The sequence below is a fragment of the Oryctolagus cuniculus genome, chromosome 19 (genome assembly GCF_051225735.1).
Source record: "Oryctolagus cuniculus isolate XC-2025 breed Fujian yellow rabbit chromosome 19, ASM5122573v1, whole genome shotgun sequence".
NCBI classification, from domain to species: domain Eukaryota; kingdom Metazoa; phylum Chordata; class Mammalia; order Lagomorpha; family Leporidae; genus Oryctolagus; species Oryctolagus cuniculus.
Window position 1 is genome coordinate 47,292,842 of NC_142885.1, and position 24,392 is coordinate 47,317,233.

General features: G+C 36.3%; 1 pseudogene; it reads left to right on the forward strand.

The window, feature by feature from the left end:
* Positions 1 to 16,385: 16,385 nt before the first annotated feature.
* On the forward strand, positions 16,386 to 17,343 carry LOC149120565 (vomeronasal type-1 receptor 90-like; annotated as a pseudogene).
* The last annotated feature ends 7,049 nt before the right edge of the window (positions 17,344 to 24,392 follow it).

A 24,392-nucleotide genomic window follows, 5' to 3' on the forward strand; every position in this document is an offset into this window, starting at 1 on the left:
GTGGACAGTGAGAGAGAGAGAGAGAGAAAGGTCTTCCTTTGCCATTGGTTCACCCTCCAATGGCCGCCGTGGGCAGCACACTGCGGCCAGTGCACCGCGCTGACCCAATGGCAGGAGCCAGGTGCTTTTCCTGGTCTCTCATGGGGTGCAGGGCCCAAGCACTTGGGCCATCCTCCACTGCACTCCCGGGCCACAGCAGAGAGCTGGCCTGGAAGAGGGGTAACTGGGACAGAATCCAGCGCCCCGACCAGGACTAGAACCCGGTGTGCTGGCGCTGCTAGGCAGAGGATTAGCCTATTGAGCTGCGGCACTGGCCTTAGAAGTAGACTGTTAATCTTGGGGTATTTAGAAAGAAAAAATGATGAGAATTCTAAGAAAATTGGCTTTAAGAGAACAATCCTTAACACAATTAAGGCAACTGTGTTGTATCTTCATGCAATTTTTTAAAATATTTTTATTTATTTATTTAAGGAGTAGAGTTACAGAGAGAGGCAGAAACAGAGAAGAAGTCTTCCATCTGCTGGTACACTCCCCAAGTGGCCTCAATGGCCAGAGCTGAGCCCATCCCAAGACAGGAGACGGGGCTTCTTACGGGTCTCCCACATGAGTGCAGGGGCCCAAGCACTTGGGTCATCTTCCACTGCTTTATATATAGCAATGGAAGATGACTTTGACAAAAGAATTTGACAGAGCTCCATCTTGTTCAATATTTGGGAATGATTTGAAATGTATTGGAGTTAGTTCCTCTTTAAAAGTTTTCTGGAATTCAGTTACAGATTCGTCAGGGCCTAGACTTTCCTTTGATAGGAGAAGCTATCTCTCTATGCAGATTGGTGTTTTAGCTATTAATAGATACTAATATAATATGTTTTAAAGCAATATACAAGTTATTATTTTATCCTATTTCTTTAAAATTCATTCCACGTATCATGAGGTCTCAACTATTAAATTAATATAGTTAAAATACTTAAACACCTGTTTTAAATTCTATAGCTCAATATCTAGATTTATATTGATTATCTACCAAAATCGTATTATGAATTTATTTTCTGCCTATAGTCTTTGAATATCTCCTCTTGATAGAAGAAATGATACTTAGAACCAATTTTTGTTGATATGATAAGGAACTGATAAACTGTGTGCAAAGTTAGAACACAGGTTTTAAGCACATATGGGATTTATGGAATCCAATGTGTACATTTCTCTAGTCTTCATTAACTCTGAAGGATCAGGGGTCCAGAATAATAGAAATACATATTTTGTACATTTTGTAACTCATGTCATCACCTTTCCCTCCCAGGTTTCTGTGATCTGTTTTTAAATAGGACATTGTTTCCCTTATCTGCAGGGGAAAATTCCAAGACCCAAAGTAGGTGCCTGAAACTTCAGATAGTACAGAGCCCTATATATACACATCTGTGGTAAAATTAAATTATAGGCACAGTAAGAGATTAATTACTTTGATAATGAGAACAATTATAATACACTTTAGTAAAATGTTAATTCTTTTCTGTCCCTCACTTTCAGTATTTCTCTCTCATTGTCTTGTTGTACTCCATTGACCTTCCTTTAGGACAGAAGTTGATACTGAGTAACTTAAATTGGCAAATAAAATTGTGACTGGACAGAAACTACAGTATATTTTAGGAGGAATTTGCATGCAATCTCAGTAGTTTCATCACATTTCATAATACACAACAAATATTTTATTTTAATGTTTTCATTACTTTTATATTTAATGGCCCTAAAAAATTAAAAACACATTAAAACAACATCTGTCTTAATTCATATTCGGAGTAAGATGGGATTATTTTGCAACACATGTATAATATACAAAATTATAATCTGATTCACTGAGCTAAATCTAAGAAAAGTGATATTTCATATACTTAATCATTTAAGCAATATTCACATATATTTAATCAATGGTACAGGATGTATCCAAATATCAAAGATGAAGAATCAAAAGCACTACATATATCTTTTTATTTTTTATTGCAACATGAACAGTATGTAAAGCTGTTGAGACACATTTAGGTTTATAGGACTAAAATAGAAAACTGGAATTTGTGAATAATGTATTTTATTATCAAAATATTTATTTACTTTGTCAAATGACAATTTAACATAAGTAGTCATGTTCTTAGACTTTCAGCCTGTTTTGTGTCAATAAATTTTTTTAACTTTTATTTAATAAATATAAATTTCCAAAGTACAACTTTTGGATCATACCGGCTTCCCCCCCATAACTTCCCTCCCACCTGCAACCATCCCATCTCCCACTCCCTCTCCCATTCCATTCACATCAAGATTCATTTTCAATTATCTTTTTTTTTTGACAGGCAGAGTGGACAATGAGAGAGAGAGAGACAGAGAGAAAGGTCTTCCTTTTGCCGTTGGTTCACCCTCCAATGGTCACCCTGGATGGCGTGCTGCAGCTGGCACACTGCGCTGATCCAAAGCCAGGAGCCAGGTGCTTCTCCTGGTCTCCCATGGGGTGCAGGGCCCAAGCACTTGGGCCATCCTCCACTGCACTCCTGGGCCACAGCAGAGAGCTGGCCTGGAAGAGGGGCAACTGGGACAGAATCCGGCGCCCCGACCAGGACTAGAACCCGGTGTGCCAGCGCTACAAGGTGGAGGATTAGCCTATTTAGCCGCAGCACTGGCCGAATTATCTTTATATACAGAAGATCAATTTAGTATATATTAAGTAAAGATTTCAACAGTTTGCACCCACACAGAAACACAAAGTATCAAGTACTGTATAAGTACTAGCTATGCCATTAATTCACATAATACAACACATTTAGGACAGAGATCCTACATGGGGACTAAGTACACAGTGACTCCTGTTGTTGTATGGCTCTGTCTAAATAAGATCGCAGTTGGCGAACTCAAGAGGCTCCCATAGCCTTGGCAGCTCATGACAAGAGCCTTGGGTGATTACTGACATCATAAATAAGAGTGTCAATTGTTAAACCAATAAATGTTTAAATAATGATTTATAATATGAAATCTGATGCTAATATAGATATAATGCAATTCAGTTACAGTAAAACATAGATTAATAGAAATACATGTAGCCATATTTGGCAGGTCATGGTAAATAGCAAATGAGTCAGAATGGCATATGCTTAAGGAGTCCAACTCTCCTTCCATCTCCACCAGATCTCCCATCACTTATTTCTGTTCATTTTCTTTAACTTAATACATTGTGCTTTTAAATGTCTACTGATTTGTCTTCACTCAACTGTGAAGTACTCTATTTTACTTGTTTTTCATTTCATCTGACACAACTTTCTATGTATGGTGACTAGTCACATGGGGAATACCTAATATTTTTTTAATCAGTGTTTGAAGAAAACCTGGTTTCAAAGTGCCCTGAGAAAAGAAATATTAGCAGCCCAACAATTTGAGATGTATTTTAAAAACTGAGATGGAGCTCTTTAGGTGTCCATAGCAGCATCTGTGTACCAATTGTGGTGCCATGTAGGCAGCATAGCAAATAGATTAATTGGTTTAAAGGTGAGGTTCATGTATGGATCTGGAGATAAACTTAAAATCACTGGCTCGGTCAAATTGTATCATTGTCAGTCCAGGGTTTGAGGATGGGATTACATAATAAATATTCAAACCACTGTAAGACATGAATAGAGAAACCATATCTGACATGAAAAATACACTATTTCCAATGTAAAATATACTATTAAAGAAACATTTTCCAAGCAAAGATATTAAAATTAAAAATTTTTCTAAGTAGACAAATCAGGTGTGCAGTGATTAGGTGTTTCTGAGCTTAAATACAGTTATTTTGAGACTTCCTGGCCAAGCATTCTATTTAGATTTGCTTCTACAGATAACTTCCACTGTGTTTAACTTCCAGAATGTGAAATTAGCCTAGTTAATTTAACCACCAGGATTCGATTCTAATCCTAATGTGGTATTCCTGAGAATTAACAATCTGAGCAGTTGCATTGTCTGATAGCCAATACAGAGCACTACAAAAATGATCTTGTACACTGTGGATTTAGTGGATACATGAAAGAGAGATTTTTCTTAATAGCTTCACTTTTCTTAAATTTTATGCATTAATAGGGTTCAATTAATGTTGCCAAGTGGTGGGCTTCCAACATATGTCCCTGGGACTGGGACTTTGTGAGCTGAGAAAAACAATATGTACTGAATGGTTGAGCACTTATATGGGTACCCTTGTAATTAGGATACAGATAATTAATGTGCATCTGTGTTAGAATCCTGAGTACTGTCAATGATTCAGTAGTGTGAAAATAGAGAAATTATGAGTTTGGAAAGGGAACACAGATTTTTGTCTTGTTTCTTACACTTTAAATCAACATCCATATTTAATTAGAAGAAATGATTTCCCACTAACACCATTAGGCAACATGCTATGGTTGCTTAAAGCCTACATGGGCTATGAAACTGATCTAGAAAGCCCAGGAAGTCATAAAGGGATATTTTAATTTCAGAATGACTTTTAAATAAATAGATTTGCTGCATAATGTCTACCTAGTTGTTTATAGAATACTTTCCTCTTTTTACTTTTGGTCATTATCAAAAGTTATGTGTAATTTAAATAAAATCTCTGAGATAAAATAACTTAACACAAATGCAGTTGAATTTTTCCAGTAATAAAGGGAAATACGTAATGACATTACATTTTTAGTGAGTTCAGTATATGCAAATGTCACATATGCTAATGACAATGTAAAATAGTTTACTGAAATATGATAGTCATGGATGTTTCAGATGACTATTTGTGTTGACATTCTAGTTTCCAGAGATTCATTTGAATTCCTTTTACCTCCTGAAGCAGAATAATATTTCATATTCCACATAATACAATGTATCATTAGGGCCAGTAGGATGTCTGTACTTTTAAAATGAAAAAATCATAATTTAATTAGCATGCACAATACAGGCCTCCATTTTAAGAGAAAGATGATTCTCCTGCATGTTCTTGCTCAGTGGCTCCTTAAAATTCTATTTTTTGAGAGACAACTACTGAGTGATCTTATCTGTAATTAAAATTTACCTTTATTTAATGATTTGGTAATGTTCTGCCAATCATTCCACTGAGATATCAACTTAGAATGAGGATATTCACTCTTTCACATATAGTTATTTTATAAATTTCCTATGTTGGACATAGAGTTGGATTTTGAGGGGGAATAATTTAGCATTGAACACCAACAAACAAATTATATATGCAGGTTAGTGGTGGGTTATTTTAACCCAGTATGTTTCAGTACTTGAATTTTGTTAGTTCTTTGAAAAAAAATGCACAATGTTTTGCTATTCCTAATTTAAATGTAACAAGACAAATATCATGCTTTCTCTGATATGTGGTAGTTAATACAGACTACAACAAAGTGTATGAATGAAATGGTCATCTTGTGATTTTATTGTTGTGTTTAACCCTAGTTCATGTGGAACTGTGATCTTCCAACTTTTCACTTGTTGAGTATTATGCTTACTGGTGCTTTAAGCCTGTGATTACAGAATGGATTGAAATTGTGGTTTTGCAAAAATTAAATTAAATAAAAAAGATTAAATGACATACAATTTTCTATTGCAAATTGTAATCATTTCTCAAAAAAATTCTATGAAAGTAAAACAATATAATAAACTGCATAGTAATGATTTATTGAAGTTACTTAAAATGCATGCTTAATTTTATTCTTGCTCTAAGCTTTTATTATTCATTTAAGATTACAAAATGACTTCATAAGTTAAAATTATTGAAAGGACACATAAATTTTATTTTCCTTATTTATTTAAGTGCTGCATTTTAAACAAAATTTTATCTTCTCAATTTATTAGCCATTTCATCAAGCCATTTAGCTTCTATTATTTTCTTTCCTTGACCAGAAAAACTGCAAATGGTAATTTCTTTTTTAAAAAGATTTTATTTTATTTATTTGAAAGACAGAGTTAGAGAGAGAGGTAGAGACACAGAGAGAGGTCTTCCATCCATTGGTTCGCTCCAAGATGGCTGCAACAGCCAGATCTGCGCCAATCCAAAGCCAGGAGCCAGGAGCTTCTTCCAGGTCTCACACGTGGGTGCAAAGGCCAAGGCACCTGGGCCATCTTCTACTGCTTTCCCAGGCCACAGCAGAGAGCTGGATCAGAAGAGGAGCATCTGGGACTAGAATCGGCACCTATATGGGATGCCAGCACTTCAGGCCAGGGATTTAACCTGATGTGTTACAGCACCAGCCCCAAAGAAGATGGTAATTTCAATGCCACAAGGTTGTTAAGATTTTGAATAAGAATTAATATAATGATGATGACTGTGACAAATGAAAGCAACATGCATTTACGATAGTAGAAACTACTTCAGAGTTTGAATTTTGGCCTTTTTTCTGGGTTAGCAATATGTAGTTACTCTCTTAGAATGACCGGGCAGCTCCCATTTGGCTAGATGATCAGGAGATCAAATGACTGATACTTTTTTCATATATACAGTTTTTTTAGAAAACTTTTTTTAATAATCACAGTTACAAGGAAAACCATCACAAGTGAAGTAGATTAAAGATGGTTTTAAATTCCCTGTTTGTCTTTTTGTTGAGAAGTGGTATCCAACTCATCTCTGCTTTCATGTGAACTTGTACCTTTGATGTACCTAAGCAATGAAATGTAGCAAAAGTGAGGCTCTGAGACTATCGAGGCTGGCCCATAAGAAAACTTAGGGCTTCCATCAATCTTCTTGGAATAGCACTCACTCGCACATAGTCCCTCCTAAAAACCATCTTCCATGTTCACCTCACATATCAAAGGAATATTCAATCGATAACTGTTTAGAGGTTCCAACTGAGCCTCAAGCAAGAATCAGAATCAACTTCAGCTCCGTGTTGTCATCTTGGAACTCCAGCTCTGTCAAGCCTTCAAATAATTGTAGCTCCAGCTACAATTAATAACTGCTAATATCAACATAAATTACCCCATATTATATTGATCCTGTTGCACTACTCAGTGCATGGACAGTTAGAGATAACAATGCCTTATTGTTTTAAGATTTGCACAGTAATGGCTAATTTGAAATATGAAATCTTATTAGAAAAATATTTTACAATATCATTTTATCAATTATGAAATAATATACTATTGCCCTGGGCTTAAGATTAAAAAAACACTAATGACTTTTTTGAATATTTTGGAGATTGTTCCATGTACTTTGCATATCTTAACTCATTGAGTCAATATATAATCAGGCATCATACTACCATCATTCACATAATACTCTTGAGATAAACAAAGGTTAACTTAACAAATTGACAACAGGAGTCACTGTGCACTTACTCCTCATATAGGATCTCTGTCCTTAATGTGCTGTACATTGTGATTCAATGCTATAACTAGTACTCAAACAGTATTTTTCACTTTGTGTTTCTATGTGGGTGCAAACTGTTGAAATCTTTACTTAATATATGCTAAACTGATCTTCTGTATATAAAGAGAATTGAAAATGAATCTTGATGTGAATGGAAGGGGGGAGGGAGAGGGAAAGGGGAGGGTTGCGGGTGGGAGGGAAGTTATGGGGGGGAAGCCATTGTAATCCATAAGCTGTACTTTGGAAATTTATATTCATTAAATAAAAGTTAAAAAAAAAAAACAAAGATTAAGTAACTTCATGAAGAAATGTCTGAATTGAAACATTAATCCAGGAAGATAGATATGAACTCTTTCCTCCTACGATAGCATTGCATTTCAGATGGTTGACTTTGGATTTGAACTCATGTGTGCCTGATTTCAAAGTTTACTAAATAATTGACCTATATAGAGTTACTTGTTTAAGGCAGTTGTATGAATTTTCAAATGTATTGTGGTATGAAAGCAACATGCATTTAGGATAGTAGAAACTGTACTTCAGAGTTTGAATTTTGGCCTTTTTTCTGGGTTAGCAATATGTGGTTACTCTCTTACAATGACCGGGCAGCTCCCAATTGGCTAGATGATCAGGAGATCAAATGACTGATACTTTTTTTCATATATACAGTTTTTTTAGAAAACTTTTTTTAATAAATATAAGTTTTGAAAGTACAATTTTTGGATTATAGCATTTCCTCCCCCATAATCACCCTCCCACACACAAACCATCCCATCTTCTACTCCTTCTCCTGGCCCATTCACATCAAGATTCATTTTCAATTATCTTTATATAGAGAAGATCAACTTAGTAAAGATTTCAACATATTGCATCCACACAGACAAACAAAATATAAAGTAATATTTGAAGACTGTTTTTACCATTAATTCTCATAGCACAACACTTTAAGGACAGAGATCCTACTTGGGGAGTAAGCACACAGTGACACCTGTTTTTGATTTAACAATTGCAACTCTTATTTATGACGTCAGTAATCACCTGAGGCTCTTATCATGAGTTCCCAAAGTTATGGGAGCCTCTTGAGTTCACAAACTTCAACCTTATTTAGACAAGGCCATAATCAAAGTGGAAGTTCTCTCCTCCCTTTAGAGAAAGCTATCTCCTTCTTTGATGGCCCGTTCTTTCCACTGGATTCTCACTCACAGATATATTTCATTTAGGTCATTTTTTGCCACAGTGTCTTGGCATTCCATGCCTGAGAAACTCTCATGGGCTGTTTAGCCAGATCTGAATGCCTTAAGGACTAATTCTGAGGCCAGAGTACTGTTTAGGGCATTTGTCATTCTGTGAGTCTGCTGTGTATCCTGCTTCTCATGTAGGATCATCCCCTCCTTTTTAATTCTATCAATTATTATTAGTAGACACTGGTCTTATTTATGTGATCCCTTTGACACTTAATCCTATATTTATGATCAATTATGAACTTAAAATGATCACTTTAACTAGTAAGATGGAATTGGTACATGTCAACTTAATGGGATTTGGAGTCCCATGGCATGCTTCTAGCTCTACCATTAGGGTTAAGTCCGAGTGAGTGTGTGCCAAACTGTACATCACTTCCCTCTCTAATTCCCACTCTTATTTTTAACAGGGATCAATTTTAAGTTTTATTTAAAAACCTAAGAATAATTGTGTATTAATTAAATAGTTTGACCAATGGTATTCAGTAGAAAAAGAAAATACTAAGAAGAATAAAATAGTAGCTATTGTGAATGGGATTGATCTTAGATGTTCTTTCTCAGCCATGGCACTCTCTGTGTATACAAGGGCTGTTGATTTTTGATTTTATATCCTACTGTATACAAAGGCTGTTTTGATTTATTGACTTTATATCCTACTATTTTGCCAAATTCTTCCATGAGTTCCAATAATCCCTTCGTGGAGTTGTTTGGATCCCCTAAATAAAGAATCATATCATCTGCAAAGAGGAATCGTTTGACTTCTTCTTTCCCAATTTGTATCCCTTTAATTTCTTTTTCTTGCCTAATGGCTCTGGCTAAAACTTCCAGTACTATATTGAATAGCAATGGAGAGAGTGGGCATCCCTGTCTGGTACTGAATCTCAGTGGAAAAGCTTCCAACTTTTCCCCATTCAGTAGGATGCTGGCCATGGGTTTTTCCTAAATTGCCTTGATTGTGTTGAGGAATGTTCCTTCTATACACAATTTGCTTAGAGTTTTCATCATGAAAGGGTGTTGTACTTTATCAAATGCATTTCCCTGCATCTATTGAGATAATCATATGGTTTTTCTTTTGCAGTTTGTTAATGTGGTATACCACATTGATTGATTTGCGAATACTGAACCATCCCTGCATACTAGAGATAAATCCCCTTTGGTCTGGATGGATGATCTTTCTGATGTGTTGTTTAATTCTATTGGCCAGAATTTTATGGAGGATTTTTGCGTCTATGTTCATCAGAGAAATTGGTCTAAAATTCTCTTTCTTTGCTGCAACTTTTTCAGATTTAAGAATTAAGGTGGTGCTGGTTTTGTAGAAAGAATTTGAGAGGATTCCCTCTCTTTCAATTGTTTTGAAAAGTTTGAGAAGAATTGGAGTTAGTTCTTCTTTAAATGTCTGGTAGAATTCACAGGGAATCCATCTGGTCCTGGGATTTTCTTTTTTGGGAGGGTCTTTATTACTGATTCAATTTCTGACTTGGTTATGGGTCTGTTTAGGTTTTCTGTGTCTTCATGGTTCAATTTAGGTAGGTTGTATGTGTTCAGGAATCCATCCATTTCTGCTAGATTTCCCAGTTTGTTGGCGTACAATTCTTAGTAGTAATTTCTGATGACTTTATTCCTGTGGTGTCTGTTGTTACATTCTCTTTTTCATCTCTAATTTTATTGATTTGGGTATTCTCTCTCCTTTCTTGGTGTGTCAATTTTGCTTATTTTTTCAAAAAACCAGCTCTTTGTTTTGTTGATATTTTGCAATGATTTTTGATTTAATTTTGTTGATTATTTTCTCTAATTTTAATTATTTCTCTTTTCTTACTAGCTTTGGGTTTTGTTTGCTGTAGTTTTTCTAGATACTTGAGATACATTGATAGCTCATTTATTCGGTGCCTTTCCAATTTCTTGATGTAGGCACCTATTGCTATAAACCTTCCTCTTAACACTGCCCCACGGGTCTTCAAGCCTCATTCCCTCTAGGCTCTTCCTGCTGCTTTTCCGCCAGTGTCTCGGGCTACTGCGGTCTCATCTCATCTCGCTTTCCAGTGCTGGTGCTGACTCAGCAGCTGGAGTCCCTAGCCATGGGTGCCCACGTCCTCCATGGAGGTCCACCATGTCCTTCGAATTACAGAAGAGTTTCCTCTGCTGTTTTTCCCTAACTCTTGCCTAAGACTACACTATCTACACTTTTATTAAACTATCTTCTCCTGGACTAGATCAGTAAGCTCCTTCCTTATTTCACCATCTTGGAACCTGACATGTGAGCAGTTTTAAGAAATAACATCACATATGTCCTCCTTCACAGCTTCTGAGTACAAAAGAAATCATTTAAAATAATTCATACCTATATTTTATGTTTTTGTCATGTACATCATAATGTTACATAAATACATTGTGGAATGGTTAAATATATCATACTACTGAATGTTAGAGTTTTTCACTGAGTTTAAATTTATTTATGCAAAAAGTAAATTCTAGAAATCTACTGTACATAATGTCTACAGTTAAATGTGTAGCATTCACTTAAATATCTTCAAGAAATTTTTTCATGATAAATTTTTCATCAACAAAAAGGGAAAATGCCCAATATATATAATTATAGAACTCAGAAGTAGAAAGATATTAAATACATATAGGGGTATATCTGCATGACCACAAATTAGACAATGAAGTTGCAAGTATGAGACAAAAATAAAGGAAACAAGGTAAAATGTTTATAAGTGAGAGCCAGCATTACTCATGTGACTAAGTACCAAAAAATCCAAGGATCTTGGAGTATGAGAACCTACAAAGTCCAGATCAACATAAAGTTCTAAAGAAGCATAATGTGCATCCAGTCCCACAGTGCTGCTGGGATGGGAATTTCCTTGTAGCCATGAAGGCACTGATTAGTCCAGGTAGATGTGATGTTCTGAGTGCTGGGGGACACCTGAGAAAACCACCAGAGTCTCCTGAACAAGTCAGAAAACAATGGCAAGTCTGCTGTGGCTCTTACTGATTTTGAAGTTGGAGCTACTGCAGGTCTCCCGTGTTGTTGACAAAGACTGTAACCATACAGTCCCCATGGGCAGATGTAGGATAGCAAGGTGTGTTCACACGTGGGGAAGGTGAGGCTCAGCTGTTCTTGCCCTGTGCTTTTCCCCTTTCCCCTCTAGTGTCTCCTGTATGTGCCAATCTCAAGGTCAGAGCTTCTACTGTTTCACAGGTGACAAGAAAATCGTGGGCCTGATGGAAGATGAGCTCATAGCATATTTCCTTATAACTACATGGGTGGAGATTCATCTCATCTTCATTGCCTCCCTGCAGAGACTCAGCTGGGTGAGTGTGTGTTTCTCAGCTCTGTCAGTAGCCATGAGTGCTCCACAGCCAAGGGGGTTATTAGATTTTGCAGGATGATATCAATGACGATGAGGAAAATTCTGTTATCATAATTTCAACCTTACAACATAGAGTATCACGAGTGAAATCAGTAGATGCTGCAGTTGTAAAAATCAATTTCATACATCTTATGAGGCTATAATTCATAGATGCGGGAGAGAAAATTTATAGTTACAGAATTATGCTTTTAAATTAGAATTGTATCTGATTTTTATCTTATTTGAATAATTTTATCACTTTTATTTACTATATGCATAGTGTGAAATTTTTTTTGGCAAAACACCAAGTCTGACCTAATTAAGAATGCTTTTAGGGGCCGGCACTATGGCACAGTGGGTTGACACCCTAGCATGAAGTTCCAGCATTTCATATGGGTCCTGGCTGCTCCTCTTCTGATCGAGCTCTCTGTTGTGGCCTGGGATAGCAGTGGAGGATGGTTCCAGTCCCTGGGCCCCTGCTCCCACATAGGAGACCCAGAAGAAGCTCCTGGCTCCTGGCTTCGGATCCATGCAGCTCTGGCCATTGCAGCCATCTGGGGAGTGAGCCAGTGGATGGAGGACTTCTCTCTATGTCTCTACCTCTCTCTGTAACTCCGTCTTTCAAATAAATAAAATAAATCTTTTAAAAAAGAATGCTTTGTGTTTGCTTTGAGTTCTTTTAAGTTTAAAGTTAAGTTGTTTTAGATATTTTGAAACCTTAAGATTTATATAGCATAAAACATTATATTTTTAATCTTGCAAATTATTGAATATTAGCATGTCAAGACAAAGATATATTTTGTGATCAGAGAAAAAATAAGTACAAATTTCAAGAAATTAGATTTCCTTTTAAGAAAAGAACCCTCTAATTGTAGTACCTTTGCTGTTTACTTTAAAAGTTTTAATTTTTGATTTGATACTTAAAATACATTTTAAATGACCAGTTAACTTCAATGTCATTATTGAGTCATTAATTTCATGATGATGCCTGAATTCAGCAGGCCTCCTGCCTATTTGTCTTTAAATGCCAAACTTCAAAGTGTTCAGTGTCAGTTTAAAAAGAGAAACACACTTTAGTGATTTGCTGCACAGCATTATAACTCTTTTATTGTTTTTGTACTGTGAATTTGAATATTGCTAATAAAGCTTTTAAATGCTCTCATCACAAGGAAATAACAAATGTGCAGGATAATGCATAGGTAAATCAACATAACTGAATCATTATCTGATATAGATATGCATCATGTCATCTTACAATAACCCATAAATAAACATGTTTATGATTTAGTAAAGTGAAATAAAATAAAGATAGAATCAATAAATGTTACCCTGAAAGTAACAAAATGAAACAAAGCAATGTTGAGGATTAGCCATTCCCTGCTGATGAGAACCAAATGTCTCAAGAAACAACCTCATTATCTTCCTGTGTAGATGCTGGAGATGGTTAACGTTGTCTTAGTAGCCATCATGCATTTCTTGCATTTGAGCGTGGAGACTCTGAAGTAAGGAGCTTCCAATGACCCCGACTAAGGCACCTGCAACAGAGGGAACAAAAAAATTTCTTTGTGTTGATAACCAGTCACAGGTTTTACAATGCTATTCACAAAATATTGTTAATTAATAGAAAAAATATTTTTGATTTATATAATCCAACAATAAAGAACAAGGTAGTATCTTGTAATATAGATCATATAATTACATCTTAGCTTCAGAGTACAAACATCTATGTATAAATGATATCATTTCTAAAGCAATATTTCTCCGAATTTTAACATACAGATGACAATCTTATAGTTACTTTTATCCAAAATGAGAAATTATCATATACAAAGTGACCCCTGTGTTCCTGTAGAAAGCTTCTTCCTTTCATTGCACTCCTCTGTGTTTCTGAGGTAAGTCCATAGACTTTGTTTAAGTTTTTTGTTCCTAGTATGTTAAATGGTGTTATTTGCTCCAACATAATTTACAATTATCTATAGACTGGAACTTAAAATATTGACAATAAAGTAAAAATCCACAAAATAATCATGAAATGTATCTTCACTATTTGTCTTCTGATGATTTTCATAAGGTTCATCCTCAACACAAGCAGAAAGTGGTAAATGAGTCTCTTTTGTATATGATAAATCTAAAATAAGCATTCACATTTGTCTGTTTTTAAAATCAATTAGTTGGAACCACTTTCCTTTACACTATGATCAACTTTATTTGAACTGTATGGATTTGATCTTCATGCATACCTTCTATTTTCTCCTATTGTCTGCACTGAGTTATTCAAAACCCTGTAATTGTTTCCATGTCAGGGTTTGCAAATTCAGCAAATTCAAATACAAGGTCCCAATTAATTAACTAATTTAATTAATTAATTAAGCTTACATCATAGCAAAGTAATAAATGACCTCTAGTAAAAATGTGCAATGTGTCTACTAGTTTGCAATAGCATGAAATTGATATAAAATTATTAAAATTCTTAATCTAAAATATGTTTAATGCAGTTCCTGCATTTTATCTGCTAACTTCTCTCTTTTTATTTATTTATTTTTTTGACAGGCAGAGTGGACAGTGAGAGAGACAGAGAGAAAGGTCTTCCTTTGCCATTGGTTCACCCTCCAATGGCCGCCACGGCCGGCGCGCTGCAGCTGGCGCACCGCGCTGATCCGATGGCAGGAGCCAGGTACTTATCCTGGTCTCCCATGGGGTGCAGGGCCCTAGTACTTGGGCCATCCTCCACTGCACTCCCTGGCCACAGCAGAGAGCTGGCCTGGAAGAGGGGCAACCGGGACAGAGTCCAGCGCCCCGACCGGGACTAGAACCCGGTGTGCTGGCGCCGCAAGGCGGAGGATTAGCCTAGTGAGCCGCGGCGCCGGCCATATCTGCTAACTTCTCTTGGGAACAATAATTCTCTGCAGTCTGGCATCAGCACCAATGCTCATAGAGCCTTGCTGAAATAGTGTGTTGCCCTCCTGCAGGTGGTGAAGGCATGCAAAAAGAGAGTGAGCTAGATATAAATTTGGGCCAGGGAACAAATACTGAAATTATTCTCTGCAATATTTAATCTGATACTGTATATATTTTAATGGCTGAAAATCACGTGTTGCATTAATAAAAGGATTTAGGTGTATCAGGCAAAATATGCATAATTCGCATCTGTGCTCTACTAGGTTTTTACTAATACTTAAGAGGAACTCTTAAAATTTGGGAAATATTTGAATTGTGCTGTTAAGTCAGTATGATTTTGGAACTTCTTGTTGGTCTAATCTGAGATCAAAACCAAATTTGCTGAGAATGCTGAACTTATTGATGGCAGCAACAACTTGTTTAACCTCAGCAGTTCACATGCACAGATATTTTAGTAAGTGCAGCTTTTGGTAAAAGAACATCAAATGGATAATCAACTCTGTGCTTTCCCAGATATAAGCACAGGCATTGCAATTGAAATTATAGGGTTCTTTTATTCTAACTCAGCTAGGAATGTCTAAATATAAGCCAAAAATGCAACTTCTCAACAAACTTGAATACATACATTGATGGGCCTACAGTGGTACAAGTGGCCTTGGAAACAATCACACACTCATTGGCTTTGGTAAAGGGAGAGATCTGGTTGTCTGCAGTTTTCTCAACATCAGACAAGTAAATGTTTGCATCTTCTTACTATGTGTTAGATGTCCCCTCTGGAACATGTTGATATTTAGTTGCCATTTAAGAAGTATTAATAGGTGAGATATATCAGAGATGATCAGTTCATAAAGGCTTTATCTTCATGGGTATAGTTGGTGCAGTTTTAAAAAGGCATGTGTGCTCTCTCATTTTATTGCCCCTTAACCTTTTGCCATGGGAAAACACAGCAAAAAAACTCACATTAGATGATGAAAGACCCTAGGTCATAGAATTTCCAACCTCCAGAACTGTGAGAAAGTACATTTATGCCATCTAATGATTCTGCTATAACAGCATGAAATGGAACAAAACCGAGATTAAATTAATTTGATGACATTATTTTGCCTTCATTCAATGTAATAGCATGGTAATGTAATGGTGAACTTTTAACATTGTAACTATGTTTAATGAGACTTGAAAAGAATTATCATAACTATTGAAGATCTAAGGATTTTTTAAAGCATGGGAGAATATTCCACAATATTTTCAGTGATAAAATCTCACCATGTGTTGATTCTGATGAAAACACATATATGATGTAAAATAGAGTGTTTATTATTTTTCTCTTGCTGATTGAAAGCAGTACTTTGCAGTACCCTACTGAATTGAAGAGTTCATATAAGGAATTTCTGGTATGGAAACTGAAAATAATGGAGATCTGGGACCATTCTGAAGATGGGAAGCTAACACACAAATTTCTGGTATGCAGAATAATACTTTCTGATGATGTGAGACTTACTGTATTTGATTGCTTTTCAGGCATGCATGTGTTTCCTCTCCACTATTAAGATGAACACACTTTCTGCTTATGTAGCTATTAATAACTGTATTCTCTGCCAAGCTGGCATTGGAATCTTATCCAACAACTTCCTCTTCTTCCACATCTTCACACGCCCACAGTATCACAAGCCAAAGCTCACTGACCTGATCTGCTGTCACCTGGCCCTTGTCCACATAATGATGCTTCTCACTGTGCTGTTTTGGAGGTCTCCAGATCTGTTTGAGTCCCTGAATTTTTTCAATGACTTCAAGTGTAAGGCTTTGTTCTATCTAATCAGGGTGATGAGGAGCCTCTCCATCTGCACCACCTGCCTCCTGAGCATCATCCAGGCCATCACCATCAGCTCCAGCACCTCCTGGTTGGCACAGTTGAAACATAAATCCACACATTTCATCTTCTTTTTATCATTACTATGGTTTCTCTGTTTGTGTTCCAGTACTAGCATGATCTTCTACATTGTGGCAAATTCCAATGTGACTCAGACCAATGTAATGGTCATCACTAAATACTGTTCATTTTTCCCCATAAGTCATAGCATCAGAGGTTTGGTGTTCACACTAATAACATCCAGAGACATCTTCCTTATAGGAGTCATGCTGCTCTCAAGTGTGTACATGGTGATCCTCCTACTCAGGCATCAGAGGAGGTCCCAGTACCTTCACAGCACCAGCCTCTCCCCAAGATTCTCCCCAGAGAAGAGGGCCACCCAGACCATCCTGCTGCTGGTGAGTTTCTTTGTGGTCATGCACTGTGTGGACTTCATCCTCTCATCCTCTTCAATTATACTGTGGTCATATGACTCAGTTATCTTGGGTATACATGATGTTGTGGTCAGTGCCTATGCCACTGTCAGTCCTCTGGTGCTTATCAGTTCTAATAAAAGGTTAATTAATTTTTTTCAAAATATACCATAGAAAAGCTTTGAATTTTAACAAATTGAGTATAAACTTGGTGGTCTTTGTGTGAGCATGTAACATAGAAAATGCTTCTTCAGTCCCCATATCATAGTTTTGGATTTGAATACCACCTGTGCTTCTGGTTCTGATTTGTGTAAATGCATATCCTGGATGGCAGCAGGTGCTGGCTTAAGTACATAGGTTGCTGCCGCTCACATAGGAGAAACATATGAAGATTTAGAATCCTGGATTTAGCCTTTTCTACCCTGCTGTTGCCAGCCTTTGGAGAGAAAACAGATAAGTGATCTCTCTCTCTCTCTCTCTCTCTCTCTCTCTCTCTCCTCTTTCTCTCACCTTAAGTCTTTCAAATACAGGGAAAATTAATATATGAAATATAATTTTACAATGATTGTCTTATAATAGTTGTTTCACACATGATGAAAATTATTCTAATGGGATAAGTTCCTGTGGGATTAAATTAATCTCTATGGAATCACACTTTTATATCTAAATACTTTGAAATCTATATTGCTGAGTAGTGCATTTTCTTTCATTTAACAAGCAACATGATTTAGTATCCCCATATGTTTACCCATTACTTGTCCTTTCATTTTGATTTCAGACTTTCACCCAGGAAATCTTTTATTTCTTCTTAAAGTAATTACTGCAGAAGTACTCACTGAAAATCAAATATTTCATGATTCTTATTTTGAAAACAATCACTGTTATAAAAAAAAAAAAGAAGGCCGGCGCTGTGGCTCAATAGGCTAATCCTCTGCCTTGCAGCACCAGCATGCTGGGTTCTAGTCCCGGTCGGGGCGCCGGATTCTGTCCCGGTTGCCCCTCTTCCAGGCCAGCTCTCTGCTGTGGCCCGGGAATGCAGTGGAGGATGGCCCAAGTGCATGGGCCCTGCACCCCATGGGAGACCAGGAGAAGCACCTGGCTCCTGCCTTCGGATCAGCACTGTGCGCCGGCCGCAGCGTGCCAGCCGCGGCGGCCACTAGAGGGTGAACCAACGGCAAAAGAAGACCTTTCTCTCTGTCTCTCTCTCTCACTGTCCACTCTGCCTATCAAAAAAATAAAAGGAGATAAGCATTCAATCATAGCTTGGACATCAATTTTGCCAGCAATGGTATTTTGTATTTCTCTCTTTTTTATTTTTAATAAAGAGTGTGGAGATTTTGCCATCATCATTTTGAAATTGCAAGTCTTTCCATTCATGCATTCTTAAATTTTACTTCTCCTCACTTTTACTAGGTCTGATTCTGACCTCTGTTTGAATTTTGTTTCCCTTTTAAACATCTTACTATAATGAAATGATTCATGCAGTGTCTTACACCTGACATACTGTTAGATATTTATAAATTTTTGTTGAATTACTATCTTTTGTAATTTTATAAATTCTTTACATCTAATGATCCAAATAAATGTGTCTTATTCCTTATCATTCTAGTTGTCATTTGATTACATTTGGATTTTCTATTGCATGGCCATACTATAAAACAACTTGGAAGCTCAGTCATTCAGTTCATTAACAACTGAGTTTCATTTAATGTTTAAACTGAGCATTGCATTTTGCTTGTTACATTTTTCTAATATTTATGTTTTATTTGGTTGTTTTCACAATATTGCTGAACAAATTCATTGTTGTTTGCTTTTATTATTTTTCATTCTCATTATTAATTATTTCATTTTCCACTTTAAATATCTGAAACATGATTTCTATATCAAATTTACGTGAACCTTCATTCTGGTGGCTTCTGTGCATGCTTCATTATTTTCAGTTGGATTATCTCATTTGGTGTCCCTCACTCCTTGGAAAGTCTCTAGTTGCCATATTTCCTTGTTTCTTCCAGTTGGTCAGAGGGAAGGTTGTAAAACTCACACAGCTTTGAGGCTCAAGTGGTCAGCTAGTGTCCTAGAAGCAGCACTTGTCTCTCAATTAACTTTTTCTTTCATTCTCTCTGTTGGTTTATATTTGTTATTGGAAAATTCTCCAATTTTTCTCTTCATTCTGATGGGCATTTTAGGACTTTTTGTAACTTCCTTAGTTTATTTAATTGTGTTGTAAAAATTTGGGAACATGCAGTACCTGCTTTTTCATAGGTATATGTATACTAAATGCACACATAAATAGTGTTTCACATAGTTTATGGCAGACAATAGACTCTTATGAGAAATAACAAGTTTCTTTTCTCAGAATATTTCTTGCCCAAGTAATTTATTATATATTTATAATGGTTTATAGATTGATATTTGTCTTTAATTTTTGATAATCATATTTTATACCATTTTAAGAAATTAGTTTTTAAGATTCAAAAGTCAGAACTAGAGAGAGGCAGAAGCAGAGAGAGAGAGAGGTCTTTTATCCACTGGTTCACTCCCTAAAGGACCGCAATGGCCAGAGCCGAGCAGATCCAAAGCCAGGAGCCAGGAGCTTCTTCCAGATCTTGCACATGGTTCAGGGGTGCAAGCATCCTAACCCATTTTTTACTCCTTTCCCAGGTCTTAGTAGAGAGCTGGATCATAAGCAGAGCAGTCAGGTCTCAAACTGGGGACCACATGTGATGCTGACACTATAGGCAGTGCCTAACTAACCTGCTATGTCACAGTGCTGGTCCCAATCATATGAAATTGCAATCCATTACATTATTGATGAGCACTGGAATATGGTGATAACTAATATTTTTCCATTTTATAAAGATTGTTTTAAAAAAATAGCTGAGTTACTTGCCTAGATTCAATCTGGACTCCAGTCATTACAATTTCTACTTTGCACTTTTCTTACTTCTCAAAAATAATTTGGACTTTTGATACAAACATTATAGAAGATAATCAAATATAATTTACTATGAGTCTAAATAGTTTCTCAGTTGGACATTTCATTGTCATTTCATAGTTTGTAGAAAATGATCCTTTTAGATTTATGCTTTAATGACATTATTAGAGTCTAAACTGTGAGATATTCAAAATTTCATTCTAGTATTTGCAAATAGTGTTCACGTTTTGTTTGCTGTTCAAAATATTTACGATCCAACATGGTAAGCAGGATTCACAGCAGACTCATAGAATGGCAGATGTCCTAAACAGCACTCTGGCCTCAGAATCAGCCCTTAAGGCATTCGGATCTGGCTGAAGAGCTCATGAGAGTATTTTAGGCATGGAAAGCCAAGAAACTCTGGCAAAAAAAGAAAAAAAAAGTAAAAAAAAAACAACAACAAACCACCCTAAATGAAAGATCTCTGAGAGTGATATCCCAGTGAAAAGAATGGGGCCAGCAAAGAAGGAGGTACCTTTCTCTGAAGGGAGGAGAGAACTTACACTTTGGCTATGACCCTGTCTGAATAAGATTGAAGTCAGCAAACACAAAAGGCTTCCATAGCCTTGGCAACTCATGACTAGAGCCTAGGGTGATTACTGACACCATAAACAAGAGTGTCAGATTGTTAAGTCAACAACAGGAGTCACTGTGTACTTACTCCTTAGTGTGTTGTCCAATGTGAAGTAATGCTGTAACTAGTACTGAAACAGTATTTTACACTTTGTGTTTCTGTGTGGGTGCAAACTGATGAAATCTTTACTTAATATATACTAAATCAATCTTCTGTATATAAAGAGAATTGAAAATGAATCTTGATGTGAATGGAATGGGAGAGGGAGCAGGAGATGGGAGGGGTGCGAGTGGGAGGGAAGTTATGGGGGGGGAGTGTTGTAATCCATAAACTGTACTCTGGAAATTTATATTTACTAAATAAAAGTTAAAAATATATTTTCTATATGTCTATCATACTAACCTGTCAATTTTTAAAATTATGTTTATGTGTCTATTATATACTAATACCTTTAATATAATGATAATTTTAATATTACATACAAGTCTAAATGTTCTAGTCTATTATTTTTTGACTCCTCATGTTATACATGTTTTGATTATTTTAACACTTTAAAAGTTTATTTAACTGAAAAAGAGATGAGGAAATGCCTTCCATCTGCTGGTTCACATGCACAAAACAACTGGGATTTGGCCAGGCTGAGGAAAGGAGCCAGGAACTCTATCCAGTTTTCCCACTTGGATGTCAAGAACTCTAGTACTTAGGTTATCATTTACTGCATTCCAAGGTATGCATTAGCAGAAAGGTAGATCAAATCTAAGGCAGGATATGATCCTAGGTGTTTTACCACGGGATATCAGTGTCCCAAGTGGTAGTTTAGCCCACTATGCTATCATGTGCACACTTACATCTTATATATTAAAAACAGTTATATACAAATGATATATATTCAAATGATATTTTATGTGTCATAAAATAGTATTGAACACCCTGATTAATCATATTATTTTTCAGTTACAATGTTTTCATTTATTCTTATTAGAATTTTCATTATGTAAATTTTGACACAAAACATTATGTCCAGTCAGTTTGAAATCTTGATAAAACCCAAAGTTAAATGATGCAATTTATCATTTACATAATACACAGATATCTCATATTTTTCATACAATAACTCTGAGTAGCATTGTAGAGAAGTCACATATATCTGCTCCTTCCTAGATAAGCATAAGCTGAAAACATCATAGTCGCAAATTGTCTAATGCTTCCTTCTCTCACTTTAATTTTTAATCCATTAACTTCCATGATAATTTAAAAACATGGAAAACTACAAATTACTAAAAAATACTATAATGATAAAATACTGAAATGTACTCATGAGATACTAATTCATTAAAAACCTTCACGGGAATTAATATGAAATTGTATATATGAGTCTTCACAAAATTCACGGAACATCTGCATTATGAGAAACACAGACATGAAAAGTTTTTCACCAAACTGAACTTATCTTTCAATTACATTTTCAAAAAATAAGTGAAGTATATTTGTATATAGTGCGTGTAGCATCTGAAAAATAATGAATATAACATACCATGCTAATAAAATTAAGGAACATTTTTATGTAATTATCTTAACAGAAAAAGCATCTGACTAAGTCTATCACCCATTTATTAAACCCTAAACAAAACAAGAGTGGAAAGTAACTGCTACAAAGCTGATAAAGAGCAACTAGGGGGAAAAATTTAGTCTAGTGGTTAAAATATAAGTAAGGACTCCCAGATCCCATATCTGAATGCTGAACATGAACAGGAATTTTTAAAAAGTTGAAATACAAATAGCCAAGGCCAGCTCCATGGTGCAGTAAGTTAATCCTCTACTTGTGGCGCCGGCATCCCATATGGGTGCCGGTTCTAGTCCCAGATGCCCCTCTTCTCATCCAGCTCTCTGCTACGGCCTGGAAAGCACTAGAAGATGCCCCAAGTGCTTGGGCCTGTGCACCCACATGGGAGACCAGGAAGAAGCACCTGGCTCCTGGTTTTGGATTGGCACAGCTCTGGCCATTGCAGCCATCTGGGGAGTGAACCAATGGAAGAAAGACCTTTCTCTTTGTCTCTCCCTCTCACTGTCTTTAACTCTACCTCTCAAATAAATGAAATCTTTTACAAAAGCAATGCAAATTGCCAACAGACACATGAAACATGCTCAGGAAGTCAGGGAAATTCAATTTAAAGCATGAATGAGGCTTTATCTCACCTCATTTAGAATGATGATCACTCAAATTCAAAAAATAACAAATACTGGAGAGAATATGGGGAAAAATCACCCTAAAACAGTTGGTGGGCACATCAACTGGTACAACCATTATGTATTAACCATAATAATATTAACCGTTAATACACAATGGCTAATATGCAGAGTACAAACATTTTAATACACATGAGACAAAGTGATACTTCAGATTTGTTTGTAGTTTATGACCCTTGTCTACACTCATGTGGATCACTGATCTTTCTAATTTTTACTTGTTGAAGTCATTATTTAGTGGAATATTAAGCCTATGATTATAAAGTAAATTAAAATATATTCAAAAATTAAAAAGAAAAAGAAAAAAGGGAGGTGGGAGGGAGGTGTCATATCTTTAGAATTCTATCTATGTGCTACATGAAATCTATTTTCTTTATAGCTATTAAAATTTTAAAAAGGTGTATTCAAGGACTCCAAGGCCCTATATCTGAATGGGATCAATTTCTAGTACCACCTCATACCTTCAGCTTCTTCATTCCACTGGTTCACCCCCTAAAGGCCTGCAAGAGCCTAGGCCTGGCCCACCTGAGACTAGGATACAGGAACTATATCTATGTCTCAAATAATGGTGCAGGAGTCCACATGCTGGATCAATCATATTTTGCCTTCCAGAATGCATAGTAATAGGAACCTGGAGCAGTGACAAAACTCAAACCCAGGTACTCTGAAATGTGATATAACCCTGTCTATAATTTCTTCCCTTTACAATTATTTACTTATGGGGCTGGTGCTGTGGCATGGCAGGTAAAGCCACTGTCTGCAGTGCTGGCAGCCCATATGCATGCCGGATCAAGTCCTGGCTGCTACACTTCCAATCCAGCTCTCTGCTGTGGCCTGGGGAAGCAGTAAAAGATGTCCCAGGTCCAATTCTTTTGAATCTGCTGAGACATGCCTTATGACCTAGTATTTGGTCAATCCTAGAGTAGGTACCATGTACTGCTGAGAAGAATGCAAATTCTTTAAGTGTAGGATGAAAAGTTCTGTAGATCTCTGTTAGATCCATTTGGGCTATAGTGTCAATTAAATCTGCTGTTTCCTTGTTGATCTTCTGTCTGGTTGATCTGTCTATTTCTGAGAGTGGAGTATTGAAGTCCCCCAGTACTACTGTATTGGAGTCTAAGTCTCCCATTAAGTCCCTTAACAAATCTTTTAAATAAACCGGTGCCCTGTAATTAGGTGCATATACATTTATAGTATTACATCTTCCTGTTGAATTGATCCCTTAATCATTATATAGTGCCCCTCTTTGTCTCTGTTAACAGTTTTTGTGTTAGGGTTTATGTTGTCTGATATTAAGATGGATACACCAGCTCTTTTTGGTTTCTGTTACATGGAATATCTTTTTCCAACCTTTCACTTTCAGTCTGCGTGCATCTTTGTTGGAAAGATGTGTTTCTTGTAAGCAACAAATAGATGGGTTTTGTTTTTCAATCCATTCAGCCAGTCTGTGTCTTAACTGAAGAGTTGAGGCCATTAACAT